The sequence below is a fragment of the Oreochromis niloticus genome, linkage group LG14 (assembly GCF_001858045.2).
Source record: "Oreochromis niloticus isolate F11D_XX linkage group LG14, O_niloticus_UMD_NMBU, whole genome shotgun sequence".
In the NCBI taxonomy this organism is placed as follows: Eukaryota; Metazoa; Chordata; class Actinopteri; order Cichliformes; family Cichlidae; genus Oreochromis; species Oreochromis niloticus.
The window spans coordinates 27,140,960-27,156,856 of NC_031979.2; the positions used below are offsets into that span (position 1 = coordinate 27,140,960).

Below are 15,897 nucleotides of genomic sequence, written 5' to 3' on the forward strand. Positions count from 1 at the left end.
CTGAAGTTTTGTCCTTACATTGGTTATTATCCCATTAGAGCACATGTGATTCCTAGAGTAGAACAGCAGGAAGGCCTATCAGCTATCAGGCTGCTCATCCTATGGAACCAGGTCCCAGTTTGGATTCAGGAGATGGACACACTCTGTAGTTTATAAAGATCAGGATCGAAAAACTTTCCTTTTGATGACGTATGTACTTACAGCTGGATCAGGTGACCCTGAGCCATTCATTAGTTATGCTGGCATATGCTCAGGGGGTTGTACATGGGGTTACTTCCCAAGATGCACTTAGCCATTCCTTTCCACTCCTAATGCATTTACATGTCGCTACTGGATGTCAAATTTTCCCTACAGTTTGCATTTTGTCCTTGTATTTATTTATTCATTCATTCATTCATTCATTCATTCATTGTCCTTGTCTTTCCCTTTCCCTCACACCTCAACCGATTGCTCTAGATCGCTGCCCCTCCCTGATCTTGGTTATTCTGGAAGTTTCTCCTGGTTAAAAGGGAGTTCTTCCTTTTCACTATCGCCAAGTGCAATGAACTCTCCAATTGTCGGATTTTTCCTCCCATATTCTTGGGTATTTACTCTTGCAATATGAAGCACCCTGAGACTACCGGCACTGTATTAGGAAAGTTGAACTGAACTAAATTTTACAAGGTTTTTTTGGTCAGGTTCACCTTATGGTATGAAGACCAGCACAAAACCCTGCCTGTCTGTATTTACTAAAGTGGCTGAGTGTCAATTCTGCAACTGATGTGTGGACATAGGATTTTTCCAGCTGGCCTTGGCATACATATCTGTAAACATTTCCCTTTCAAAGCACACAATATGGTGAAAATATGATTAAAACGAACTACACAAACATAATTTACTAATGTCTGCACCAGACAACTTGCCACAAATGATGCATAATGCTAAGAAAAAAAGGCTGTGACAACTTCCACTACAGGTGTAATTTCTTTGAAAGCCAGAGGGAGATGTTATCAGAATGAGCAGATAAATGAATGGGTGGATGGCTCAAAGCTGTGAAGTCCTGACCCTGAGTATAGCCAAAGCTCCTATATTTATGGTTTTCTACAATACTAGTATTTTGACCAATACAAAATTCATACATGGTTTAGCTTAGATGTCTGAGATGCCCATTACATTAAGTTGCATTTTACAGTGAGAGATGAGTTTATAGTGTTTCAATGTTTCAGTCAAAGTGATTCTGATTTACTTGCCTCTCCCAGATCTGAACTGCCATGCTGCTACCGAAGAGACAAATATGCTTAAAATCAGCACTTACACTCTATTATTTCTGATAGTAGATTAACTTTCTCCCTCATTATATCTCCTTGTTGTTGTTCTGCTAATTTGAACTGCTTTTAATTGAATGTGTCAGTCATGACTGAAATCAACTGTCTGTGTCTTTGTTAGTGAACCACCCACAGATCTTTCCTCTCCCATCAACCCAATTCTGCAACTGTATCCTAAAGCTAATGTGGCCTCGTTAGTAAATCTGGACCATGATCTATGCAAGGTGTGCAGAGACACTTAGCTTATACCTTCATCTGCTATTTTTCATATAAACAGTAGGGTCAGAAGGCTACTCTGAATTAGCTGGCTCTACTCATAATAAAAGAAATGCCTCAATAAATTGTATTTGAACTATATTGCTGGTTAAAAATGAAAGCAATATGAGTGGCTGCATTTTACTGAATTTCATGCAAGACACACAACACACTCTTACACATACTAATAAATCCTTCTTAAATGGTTCAAGGCCTACCTGCCAGAGTTATTATAGCTTTGTATTTTCTACTTAGTTTTTATTTTGTAATTCAGTTTAGTTTTGTTATTTCAGTTTTTCTGAATTTCTCACATTGTGGACTTCATAATTTATGGTAGATAATACAACTAAAACACTCAAGAGATTCTGGTGAAATCTAGAAAGACAAGAGGAAGATCAATTGTTTGACTATCAAGAATTAGAAAATTCACATAATTGTTCTTCATAATTCCCCCAAAAGAGCTCAAAGCCTGAATCAAACAAGATTTGGAAATATTTAATAACAGATAATTCAACATTTTTGAAGCATTTTAAAGTATTAATCACAAAGTTTTAACATAAGCTTTAAAATATTATAGTATAATCCATAGCAAAGGCACAACTACCCTTACATATGTTTGTATTAACACATCTGAAAGATACAGCAGAATTAATCATTATGTAGCATGAGGAAAATAAAAGAGCTGAGGGTTAAAAAGGGAAAAGTGGCATTTTTCCTGTTCTCCACACACCTGTGCATTCCAAGTAAATGCATCAAAGAGGTCGGTATAGCATAACATGCATTAATTGAATAGGGTTTGGCTAAAGCATAAACACAGAACTTGCTCCAGACAGGATAGTCTGTATCGTTACAGTCTACCCTTGGAAACACTACAGTGCAGCTGCAGAATACAACACAGTAAGTGTCCATGGGGCTGTCCATATGACTGTGTTGCCAGCGACATTTTAACATCTGAAATCTAATAATAGCAAAGGCAGCAGAATGGCCTCATGGGAAACAAAGTGACAAGCAGGTCGGCAAGGTGGGTACAGGTGCAGCAACACTGCTCTTACACGGTTGCCACTGTGGGCAGATAGCACAAATGAGCATATGTGGTGCGTTTGCATCCCAAGACAAAACACATACAGGCTAACATGTGTATTAGGACACAAACTCGCCTTTCCTATACACAAAAAACATGTGGATTATTTCCTATGTCTGGAAAAAGTGCATCTTTTAATTACATTACATTTTCGATATCTGCCCCCATTAGCCCATTGTTACTGTGTGAGTAAGCTTTGGCAAGGGGAAAAGCAGACTGGCTCAGGAAAAGAAGCTTCTCCCCAAAGGCAGCAGGGGGGCTAAGTAGAGATGAACCTTTATTATTTCTTAGTTCATTTTAGGCAAATGATGACAAACACGTGTGTTGAAAGGCAGAACGAGAGAACAGGAGTTCTTGCCACAGAGCACCAAGAGAGCGCAGGTCAGAAAAGATGAAAATGAGGATACTGACAAAGAGGAGATGACAGTCTATGTAAGACAGATGAGCTGTTTGCTGCTGGGCTTGTAATATTAGCAAATCTGATATCTATAATCTGCTTTCTGCACATATAACATTGAAAATATCCTAACAAACTGTTCCCTTCCAAAATAAATTTGGCATGGGGCTCTGAGCAGGAGGATTAAATGATTTCCACTCCTTTTGCTTGCAGTTGATGCCTCTCCCCTTACATATTTCACTTCATTTCACTGTCATATTGACACAGGAATCCTGGGCTGCCTGTCTTCCCCAGAAAAAAAATAGGAGAGAAAAACCCCCAGTAAAATATGACAGTCTAACCAGAGTCATTGAACATCTGCCAGGAATGAGTAAATAGAGAGAAGGGCGAATATGGGATGATGCTTAGACAGATGTTTTCAGTAATGCTATTAGATAATCCTTTAACTCCCTGAAAAAAAACAGCATCATTACCACTATTTCTGTGAGTGTATCTCATCTATTTGTCATGGCATTTATTCAAAAGCCTGAGCCATGGGTCATTATGGAAAAGCCTACAGCTTTATCAAGATAGAGCCCCAATCTATATAGCATAGCATTGCACAATTAAAGAGCTGCAATCCAATTTACTAAAAAGAAAAAAAAAAATGGCAACAGCTATTATAAGTGACTGCTGTTGGGCTGGTATTGCTTAAGGAGTTAAAAAAAATCTCGGGGCCAGGCCTATAACCAGGAATACATCTAATCTCTAGGGATCTCTAAAGAAATAATACAGACAACTAAATTGAGTTTGATACAACGTTTATCAGATCTGCAGGGCATAAAGACAGGAATCAGTGTAAGTACTAAGGAGGACAGATAATAGGGGTATTAAATTCCACTGCACTATCACAGGAACACCAAAGCTTCCTTGAAGACACCGATTACTGCCTGGAACATCTCTTCTTCTACCTAATGTAATTAATCCACCAAAGGCATTCATGGGAAGCCTACATGTAAAAAAAAAAAAAAAAAAAAAAAAAAAAGAATTAGGGACTACATCAAAAGAATTTTTTTTAAATGAACCATTTCTGAAAAACATGCAAAAACATGTTAGAATGTTACAATTCTAAGAAAAAAATGGAAGCAATCCTCAATTTACCAAAACTATTCTTAAATATTTTTGGTTTTTTTACCCAGAAATTGTTGATTACAGAGCACTCTCACTGTGCTGTTCATCGTTGATTTTGGTTACAGTCTACTATCAAACATAAGTCAGAAAGAAAATAACAAAGTAATTATATAACACAGCATTTGGAAATCTAAAAGTGGAATATTTTTTCACAAGGACACGTAAAATATTAGTCATAAGACTTAAAACTACACTCAGAATGACAGCTCTCTCTACAGACAGGTCAACAAGACAGCCTGAGATTCTCAGCACGCCTCGTCCCCTGAGCAAAAAGCAGTGTGAACACATATATCCTGTGTATGACAACACAGGGATGTTCACTCAACACCTTCGCTAATCTAATTCAAAAGTGAATAAATCACATCACGAGCAAATAAACTATAAACATCAAACCAAGGCTGAACAACTCATTGTGACATGAGTAACATTTGAGGTCATTTCCACAAGGTTTTCTAGTGCAAGAACAAAACTTCAAGATGCCAACATTTAGAAGACAATACAAACTCACCAGCAAATGTGTCTGAAACTGTTGAATTTGTTCCAGTCAAAACTGGTTGTGATATAACAGCAAAAAGTGATCAAACAGCCAGACAACATCTTCTCTGCCTATGCAGACAAGTGTAAATTCTGCTTCATTCATTGCATGGTGAACAGGAAGCTCACCTGGGTAAGAAATGGTCAACAGAGCAAGAGTTAACCTTCTCCACAAGAGAGGGCTATGTTTAATTTTGTTAATATGATGATATAATAATATAATATCGTGGCTCAAGAGTTGGCAGTTCGCCTTGTAATCAGAAGGTTGCCGGTTCGAGCCCCGGCTCCGACAGTCTCAGTCGTTGTGTCCTTGGGCAAGACACTTCACCCGTTGCCTACTGGTGGTGGTCAGAGGGCCCGGTGGCGCCAGTGTCCGGCAGCCTCACCTCTGTCAGTGCGACCCAGGGTGGCTGTGGCTACAATGTAGCTTGCCATCACCAGTGTGTGAATGTGTGTGTGACTGGGTGGATGACTGAATGTAGTGTAAAGCGCTTTGGGGTCCATAGGGACTAAGTAAAGCGCTATACAAATACAGGCCATTTACCATAATGAATACAAATGTTCCCTTGGTAGAAAGTGCAACAATAATGTTCAGGTGATGTTGTATGTGGACTGTGCAAACATCTCCAAAATCAGCACTATCATTTTGGAATAAATTTTTAAATCCAAGACTAAACATCAAAAAAAAAAAGATGGCCAGCTGATGGTGAGTCAGCGTCAACATTTTTGCTCAATTAACACTTAATCTTACTTTTAAATGACAAGCCCTTATATGATCAAACCTACTCTAACCTAATAACAATTATGAGAACCTTTTTTTGTAGAGATTGATGTTGTCGCATCTAATTTCTCATTCATTTATCCGTAAGACATCACTCCATCTTAATCTCCATCTGTCACTTGAGTCCCTTAAGTCATTTCACAGTCTTTCACTTCTCTCTTCATTTTCTCGGGCTTTTTTAACTCTGTTCCTCTCTTCCTATACTCAGTGCTTTAATTTTTCCAAGTTGCTTTCACCAAATCTTACACTTAATTTTCTCAATGCTTGAACATAGGTGCATTCCACAGTAGCCATTTCTCCCCACTAAGTTACACTGTCTTCTTCACTATTCCATGTTGTTTCTGTTTAAGTGATTGGATTTTGGTGCATGTTGAAAGGAGCAAGTTGAGACGATTTGGGTATCTGATACAGATGTCTCTTGGGCACCTTCATCTAGAGGTTTGCTTGGGAAAGAGCCCAGGGTATAACCCAGAACCTACTGGAGAGATTATGTCCACAGATACCTCAGCTGGCCTGAGAAGGCCTCAGGATTCCCCAGGAGGAACTGTAAAGCCTGGCTGGGTAAGTGGATGTCTAAAATATCCAGGTTAGCCTAGTGCCATCACAACCTCACTTTAGATAAGTGGGCGATGGATAGAATGCATGTCAATTTTTTCATTTGAAAATAGGAAACAAAATTGAGTTACTACTTTTCTATAGCAAATAGAAAAATATGCAAGACATCTTGTGTCCACCTGACTAGTCTATGTTCATTTAATGGGGATTTGAAATACTAAGTTGATCCCACAAAACTTTAAAGTATGCATTTATACATTTTTTTTATTCCTCCCAGTTTGCAGATTATGCAACCCCACTGTGTGCCCTTCAACTGCCACAGCAATGTCAGTGGCATTACTGTGAAAGGACATTTTAAAAGCATGTGTAATATTCTTCTGATACATTCTTTCGAGGGTGTGCATAATATTACACGGCTCTTTGTGAGTACAATTACATGGCACTGCCTGGGACTGCGCCATATGAAATGAGAATGATTATGGCCAGTCTGAGTGGTTATGTTGGGGAAAGAACAGCAGGACTGTAACCTTCAGCACTAGGCTTGCTTATCTCTTCTACACACTGGGAAATGTGCTAATATAATTACTTTATAAGTATAAAGTATCCATGCTAAGATAATACCAGTGGTCTCATCACTGTCCTCACCCATTACTATCTTCACATTTCATTCAGCAGTCAAAGGCTAGATTTTAAGAATAAACACTCCAACATCCATCTGGCTTACCAAGTCTAGTCTAAGTCCAAAATGGCCACTTCTTTTCTTGCTCTATCTGTAGATGGAATCAATTGTACTTTCATGACAGCTAAGGCAATTTCTAAGGTGCTATCGTCGAAGATCTCATATTACACAGTGTAAGTGTCAGCACCTATCAGGATTTCCACTCTAGGACATGATGCCCCCTACACCGCACCAAAACCAGATGAGATGTGATTACGCTTAGAAAAGACAGAACCAGGAGTTTTTTTTAGGCTTTTGTGTGCATGTGTGTGTGTCTTTGCCTCTAAGGATCACATGGATATCAGTGTGGGTCTTCTAGTTTACCTTTGCCCATACACCAGGGGTTAAACTTAAGATAAGTAATGTTGCAGCTTGCTTTCTTCAAATACAACATAAAATATTCAAACCAAAGGCTTGTTTTCACATACAAAAGTAAGAAGGGGTACAGGGTGGGAGATTTAGATTTTGCCGCCAGGATTATACCTCCATGTCTTTTTTTTGTCACAAGTACAGAAAGGTAGTGGACACTGAGATATTGTTAAAGCATATGTTTCAGGTAGTAAAGGTATAGATGGCAAGAGAGCTAATTAGACAGCACATGTCTTTATGGGGGGAGCTGCTGGCTCATTTATGAGAATCTCCTGTTTGAATATCTTATAAAGCTGAATAGCAGGCAAAAGCTTGAATCACACAGAAACACAACCTGTGTATGGACAAACCCAGACAAATATGCAGATAAAAAAAAAAAAAAATTCTGGCACATATACACATTCACTCACTCATCTATGCCCAGATCTGATGCTACAGCTCAGCTGTGCTGTGGGAGCTGTGAAGACTGTGACGATGTGAGGGCAAAAAGGCGTTGGAGGCTCCTACCAGGCTCCTTCCTAATGGTGGATTTGACATTTACCCTGGGAGGCTGTGGGCTGTGGCTGCTGCTCCCACAGAAATGATTCAACCTGTTGTGCAGCATGTAGAGCAATCTATTCTGATGGATGAAGACAGCTATGGTGAAGGACCTAGAGATGTCTCAGGGCTCTGTGTGCCTACTGTACCTTGATTTACCAACAGACCACATCTGTCACAACTCTTACTCGAGCCATCTAACACCTATGTTGTCAGTTATCAACGTTAGTACATGATGGAGACAGACAGAAAACAGTCGAATCACGAGGTAAGTGCCTTCCATCTCATGGGTTTATGCAACTTCTGCAGACAGCTCTACAATGAGCATCCCAGAACCAACTGTCACCACATCAGCTCCCCTAACTGGTCAGACCTGACTGAATCCTATTCTTGCTCAGACAGTACTGTTAGTGCACACTTTTTTCTGACATTTGTCTTTTGACTTCTTTACCTTTTCTGAAAAAAAAAAAAAAAAAAAAACAGTTTTAAACACACGTATCTGGAAAAATCTATCCATGTAACGTGTGAAAATATATTCCATCTATATACTGTTTATAAAAAATAAATAAAGGAAGCCAGTGTCTTTTTAAAAATTTGACATGTTCACACACATACCCTTCAAGGAAACTAAAGGATGCGTGTGTGTCACTGTGAGCTAAATACTTACATTGGCATGCTAACATTCACACTGCATTAGTCATTTTCTATGACATCACTTTCTTCTTCTTTTTTTTTTTACGAGTTAGACACCATTTATTACGGCGCAGTGTTGTTACAAACTGCAAATCCCTGACTCATCACTGTATACTAAATGCGGTGGTTGGCCATTTTTGTCAATGCGTAGGCTCAGTCACCGTTCTATCTTTATTTCTTTTGCCACTTTTGGGAACGCTTCCTTCCTACCCATGTTTCTATAAATATGGGTCTCATTAAAAGGCACTATAAAAACCTGGAACATTTTTTCTGTCAATCTGCATAAAAACTTGAACCTGAAGGAATCATTCTAAGGCAACAGCCAGGTTGGAAATGAACATTTTGGTCACTGCCAAGATTTTCTGTAAGATGACACTCGTATTTTAATTTACTGATTCCTTGACCTAATTTTTGTCTGTCTTTTTTTTCTTAAGCATTATGCAGTCAATTGTTTTTTAACAGATGTTGTGCTATATGTCGGTCTTTACAGCATGGGGGGAAGGGGGAGATGATGTCATGTGATCAGTAGAGTGCAAATTCTAGGCTTTCTTACATGAAGCACTGCAGAATTACACTTGTTAAAGACTAGTATGCATAATTTGGATTAGAACTTCCTATGCAAAAATCAGATTTTCAAATGCAGCACTAGAATAAATACAGTTAGACTCATAAACATTTGGACAGAGACAACTTTTTTCTCTCATTTTGGTTCTGTATTGAACCAAAATGTATTGTATTGTATTTTAAATGAAAGAACTCAGATACAGGTTAAGTGCACAATCCCTTCATTTCAGGGACTCAAAGTTGGACAAATGAAATAACTGAAACTAAAATGTTAATTTCTAATACTTGGTTGAAAACGTTTTGCTGACAATGACAGACTTAAGTCTTGAACTCATGGACATCACCAGATGATGGGTTTCCTCCTTTTTAATGCTCTGCCAGGCCTTTATTGCAGCGACTTTCAGTTGTTGTTGTTTGTTTGTAGGCCTTTCTGCATGAAGTTTAGTCTTGCTCAATTCGGTTAGGATCAAGTGACTGGCTTGGCCATTCAAGAATATTCCACTTCTTTGCTTGAATAAACTCCTGGGTTGCTTTGGCTGTATGTTTTGGGTCATTGTCCATCTGTATTATGAAATGCTGCCCAAACAATTTGACTGCATTTAGCTGGATTTGAGCAGACAGTGTCTCTTAACACCTAGTATTCATTTGGATTCTTCTGTCCTGTGTCATATCATCAATAAACACTACTGTCCCAGTCCTGCTGGCAGCCATGCATGCCCAAGCCATCACACTGCCTCTGCTGTGTTTTACATGTGAAATGCTTTGGATCATGAGCTGTTCCTCACCTTCTCCATACGTTTTTCTTGCCATCATTCTGGTAGAGGTTAATCTTGGTTTCATCTGTCCAAAGCATGTTTTTCCAGAACTGTGCTGGCTTTTTTTTTTTAAATGTTTTTTTTTTTCGCAAAGTCTTAGTCTTTCAATTCTTGAGGCTTATGAGAGGCTTGCACCTTGCAGTGAACCCTCTGTATTTATTTTCATGCGATCTTCTCTTTATGGTAGACTTGGATTTCAATACACCTCCCTCCTGGAGAGTGTTTTTCACTTGGTTGGCTGTTGTCAATGGGTTTCTCTTCACCATGAAAATGATTCTGCGATCATCCTCCACTGTTGTCTTCTTAGGCATCCAGGTCTTTTTGGATTGCTGAGTTCACCAGAACTCTTTTTTTCTCACGATGTACCAAACTGTTTGCCACTCCTACTATTGTAGCATTTTCTCAGATGGGGTTTTTTTCTGTTTAAGGATGCCTTGTTTCCCCTGCATGGAGAGCTGGTTTGACCGCATGTTGTCTGTTCACAGCAAAATCTTCCAAATCCAAGCACCACGCCTCAAATCAACACCAGGCCTTTTATCTGCTTAATTGATAATGACATAATAAAGGAATTGCCCACACCTGCCCATGAAATAGCCTTTGAGTCCATTGGCCAATAACTTTTGGTAGAAGGTGACACATGTTAAGGAGCTGAAACTCCAAAACCCTTTATCCAGTTTGAATGTAGACACCCTCAAATAAAAGCTGTGAGTATACACATTATGTCCATGTCCTTTACATAACTAATTTGTAAACAGGTAAAAAAAAAAAAAAAAAACTTATATAGTAATTGTATAGTAAACAAAGGTAAAAGCCTGAGTCACTGCACACTTTTTTTTATTTTCTTTCACTCAGTTAGTTTCATTCAATTAATATCAATTAATTGAATGGATATTAATGAAAATCAAATATGTTTGTTTGAAAAAAAAAAATAATAGAACTGTTCATTACTTCATCAGAATGAAGCACACACTTAAATACTGCTTTATCGGAAGACCTTTTTACAAATTAGACAAACAAAATTATATAATGGATGTGTTTGAATTGTTCTATTTTATATTGTGCAATTAATAAACAGTATAAGAACATTGTGTTCATACACAAAGAAACTGAATGTTTCATTTTTCACTTCAGCTTTTAACAACAGAAGCTTTGTGTAAATCCCATGTATAGGAGATACACATGCTTTTTCCTTGTCTCTTTATAGTCATACACTGTCAGGAAAGCAGCTGAAGTAAATACTGTTTTAAGTTCATGAAAGTATGTTTAAAACCTAGAACGAGACAGCTGGCATACCGTCAAAGGCAAAAAAACACACTGAACTGTGACAGGACATATTTCACTGCTGACTCTAAACAAGTCTCTCTTTTGTTTTGAAAGCTTTTCTTTGCTTACTTCGCATCTGTGAATTCACATAGCTATGTCAACATTTGCATAGTGTTGTAGGTAACTACAACGGGCTACTATTAAACAGCTCTAAGGTATCTGTAGAAAATAAAGTCAACATACGATTGGGATTAGCGTGACCAAAAATGTTGCATTCTGATAATAAAACCTAACTGATACAGAATTTATAGAGAATTCTTTAGATTAATGACAATATCTGGTGATTTAAAACTCTAATATATAAGCCCGTATTTTCTTTTCTTTCAGACACACAAAACTTTAAACAGATTTCCCTAATATTTGTCATGTGAAGTCATTTATGAGTCCTTACTGAGATAATATTCCAACGCGGTTTAAAAGTTATGTGTTTTAAGGTCACAATAAGTTGTGGATTACTCATGTATGCTCTGCTCCACTAGTTGTTGTGTTTGTGACGTTCCAAATACACGCTGCCAACTGGTATGCAGACTGCCCTATAGTGAACAAACTATGCAACATCAGTACTCGTAACATAGCTGAAGGGTGTTTCTAAGATCTCTTCTTTATTTTTTATATTTTCATTTATTGGTCATCATACATGTCAATATCAATATATTGGCAAATAACCAATACAAATAATATCTGTATATGTACAAAGACCTTTTAATTTTCTAACACCACCTTTTAAGATGTTCTGAATAAATTACATCTATAATGCAAATGAGGTAACAACAGTTTTCAGCCCTGAATAGTACAAGCTGGTTTCCTCTTAGGTTGATTAGAACTCCAAGATCCTACCCCAAAGACAATGTGCCAATATACAGTCTATCTCAGCTTGTATATTGCCTAAGGTGAAACCTAGGGCAGTTAAAGTTCACAAATGACTTGGTACTCAAGGAAAGGTTAATTTCCTCGAGTGCATAATAACACTGAAGGTGACTCGCATGAGTCACATTAACCACTCAGAGTATCATTTTGGCAGCTGGGCAGTAAGAGGATAATGTTTAAATAGATTTTAATACTAGAGCCAAACGGAAACTCTAAACGTTGGAGGAGGGACAGAAATACCATTCTGAACATTAAGACGGATATGCCCACCAATTCCCAGTGGAAATTACACCACTGTTCATGGTACATATGAGACTGGCTGATCTGTTAACTCTATCAGAGAGCAGTGTGTTGTTCATTCATTAACATTTATAGGTACAGATCTGTTCTAAACTCTGTTCATTCACTACGGTCTCTGATTTGTTGACTGTTGGGCTTTAATTCTTTTAAACCATTCAGATACAAGTAATGTACCAATATTGTTTTAAGGTGCTTTAGACACTGTAGTCTGTGGTGCTATGTCATTGTAATTGCATAACTATGAGTGCAATGTCTTGTTTTTTCTCCTGGCTGTTACAAGTGAATATGGATTAAAATAAAAAGGCAGAGAGAGAGATCAATCAATCAATCAATCAATTTATCTATCTATCTATCTATCTATCTATCTATCTATCTATGAATTGTCATGCTACTCTTTTACAGTCACCGTGGGGCAAGCTAAAAGTATGCATTAATACAGTTTTGGCCAAAATGTATTAACTGTGCCATGGGCATGGCCATAATTCAGAGCAGCTTGTCCTCATTAAGACTTAGCAGTCCATCCAGCTGAAGCTTCTTACTCTGAGGGCAGCTTAGGCCTTTCATCCCCATTTTCATATGGACCTCAGTCCCGTCTCACGAGTACAAGGGTGATAGTGATGGTGATGGCAAAGCTGCCCTGTGAGACCTCTGGTAGCCTTTAACATAAGCTGTGTGACACGAGGTCAGCTGCAAGCTGTGCAAACTTCTAAAGGTTCTTGTCATTCATCTAATTTTGTCCTTGATTCATCTTAGGATGCTCATGGTGATTTGCAGAATTACGATCAATGAAACATTTGTCTCGATTTTCAAATTGTAATTACTATAGAGGGATTTCAGGTTATATTGCAATTTTAAGACCTTTATCATGACTGTACGTAATTGCAGGGCACAAGGTTGTTGCAGCAGTAAAAAGAGTTAAACCATGGCCACCTTACAAATGCTCCAATTACTATACAGAGTATCCACACACCAGGATCAAAGATTATACCCTAAGGAGCCCTCCGATGACGGTTCCTAGATTAATTGTTTGATCCAAAAAGCCTTGTGGCTATCGCATAATTAAAACAAAGTATGTCTAGGAAGATTCTCAGTCAGCCAGATCAGGATATCGCCATATAGGGAAGTGGACTTCTTGTGTGCTATTAAATGACTTCTGGGAATCACCAGTTTCCTATTTAGACATAGAAAAACTGACAGATTCATGCTGGCTCTGTACTTATGAGTCAGCCACTGCTAAGCCCTGGCTCTCGGGGTGAAATGAGATATTAAAAAAGTCAGAGTTAAAAAAACAAAACAAAACAGTACCTATTCTTCACAACTTTTCATGAATTCTGGTAATTGTTCCCAACAGAAGCGAACAATTTAACCCGAGTTTTGTAAATATGAAGATTATCCATCATATTTACTCTACCTAACAGAAAAAGAAATGTGAAATGTAAATGTAAACTCATTGCAATGTGACGTTAACGGCATGTCGGGCATGTGCACAAGAGTGATTTGTAGACTTGTAGTACCTGACCACTACAAATAATGGCCAAAAAAATAGAAGTCCAACTGCAATAACCTTGAATTCTAAGACAAAACCACAGTTGTAGGGCTCCTTGTGACCAACATGGATGAGCATTGTTGAGAGCTTTTTTTTTTTTTTTTTTAAGATTTTGCAGAGAAGACTATGTCAAAATAAGTCGATGCACTCAAATGATACTTGTCAACTTGTCAATCTGTTGGAAAGATGGCAGATACTCAGTACTTTGAGCAGGCTCTGATGTTCATCCAGTAATCAAAGAACCCATCTGTTAAATCTGGAAAGTATGGAGCTGAAATTCTTACTAAGACAGCAGAGACAGAAGAAAAAGTCTCTGGAGGGAGGGAAACTATAGCGCAGAACCTAATGAAGGAAAACCGTGAGAACCATCTTCTACTCTGCAGCCTGGAAGACAAATGTGGATGGTGAGGAGGGGGTGAAAAATACACAGGCACAAGAGATAGAGAACGAGGTAGAAGACAGCGAGAAAAAGCAATTAGTGTCTTCTAATTGCTCTCATTAGAAGAGATGTGGCCGATTTAGCAGATTTATGATGAACAGTCATAACTTGAACATATAACTGTGGACTATATAACTGTGTGGTTTAAATTTCATGAAGCACACAGTAGCAGCTCTCAGTCCGATAGCAATACGACTGATAAGATCAGATCCTATCATCAAAACTTCACTATCATCTTTCTTGTGATAAAAAAGTAAGAAATGTCTGTAAAGAGAGTGACAGAAAGATAAAACAGGAGTCTGGATAGAGGAAGAATGATACAGCAGGAGAAAAGATGAACAAAAATGATGGTGTCAGAAGAGAAAATGGAAACGACGTAAAGCAGAAACACATTTTAGCAAAGTGTTTTTTGCCATAATAATATAAAGCACGTCTAATTATGAAAACCATAATAATGGTGCACCCTGCCTGAAATATTTATGGTAAATCCTACAACTATTCTTCATCTTGCCCATCACATAATGAAGCTGCCACTGGCTAAATACTCTGGGTGTTTAATCATAACAGCCATTTTCTTAAAGAAGACACTTATACTAACAAATTCCAAAGCACTGCTCTCACTCGAGTGCACTTTATGATTTGTGTTTTCCTAAACACTGAATAACCAATTTTATTTAGCAGAGAGCAGGGTAAACCACAGGGTAGCTTCAAAGACAAACTGTTAGGTCTGGTGGACATTATTGCTGAAGCACTGCTCACTGTAGGATGGATGGGGGAAAAAAAAGTTGTGGTGTCTGTGTGATTGAGTGCTGGTGTGTAATAGGGAATATGCAGGCTGAAACGCACTGTAATTAACAAGAATAATATTGCTTCCCTCCTCCGCTGTGGGCTATGAGCAAGGGAAGCTGTTATCTGCTCTGTCCTAAACCTGAGTAATGCTGCATTTTCCTTAGAATCTCTGATTGAGTCAAAGGTGGGGAATTATGATAAGGCTGTTGCTCTCCAATACCAAGTGGTCATGATGCTGGTTTCTACACCAGCTGTAAGTGGAAGAGGATGTATGGATATTTTCTAATAATGTGGTCACAGTGGGCCTCGGTGTCATGCTAACTTTGCTTTCTAAAACTTTGATGTAGAGAAATAAGGAGTCACACAAAACCGAGTGTGAACATCTACACATTGGTGCGTAAGTACTTTGACAATGACACTTGTTTTGTTTTGCCTCTCTGTATCACCACAGGGGATTTCAAATCAAACAGGATGTGACTGAAGTAGAGACTTTGACCTTTCTCCACCACATGAACTACAATTATAGCTATGTTTATATGGTCCACCATCTACAGAGGCTCAAACGAAATAGGACAAATTATAGACAAAAAAAAGCAATGGCTAACTGAAATTCCACCATCTTGATTATTCCATTTAAAGTCCACTGTGATGGTTTATCGAAGCACAATTTAGGCATTTATTCCCCAAAATCTATAGAGATAATTTTAGGCTTTAAATAAGCTAACTGCAGCTTTCCAAACAAATCCATCTAAATATGTTCTCAAATCTGACAGAAACGTGAACACAGAAAGTAGCTGCCTGGGGCAAATAAGTGCAAATTATAACAGTGCAAAGTTAGAATGGCTTTTAAAACCACAACA

The 15,897-nt window shown here is 38.2% G+C and overlaps 1 protein-coding gene across 1 annotated transcript in view; it reads right to left on the minus strand.

Annotated features, from left to right (window-relative positions):
• Positions 1 to 15,897, minus strand: part of dph1 (diphthamide biosynthesis 1) — a 60,347-nt gene that overhangs the window by 29,669 nt on the left and 14,781 nt on the right. The gene's annotated exons all lie outside the window — the stretch shown is intronic.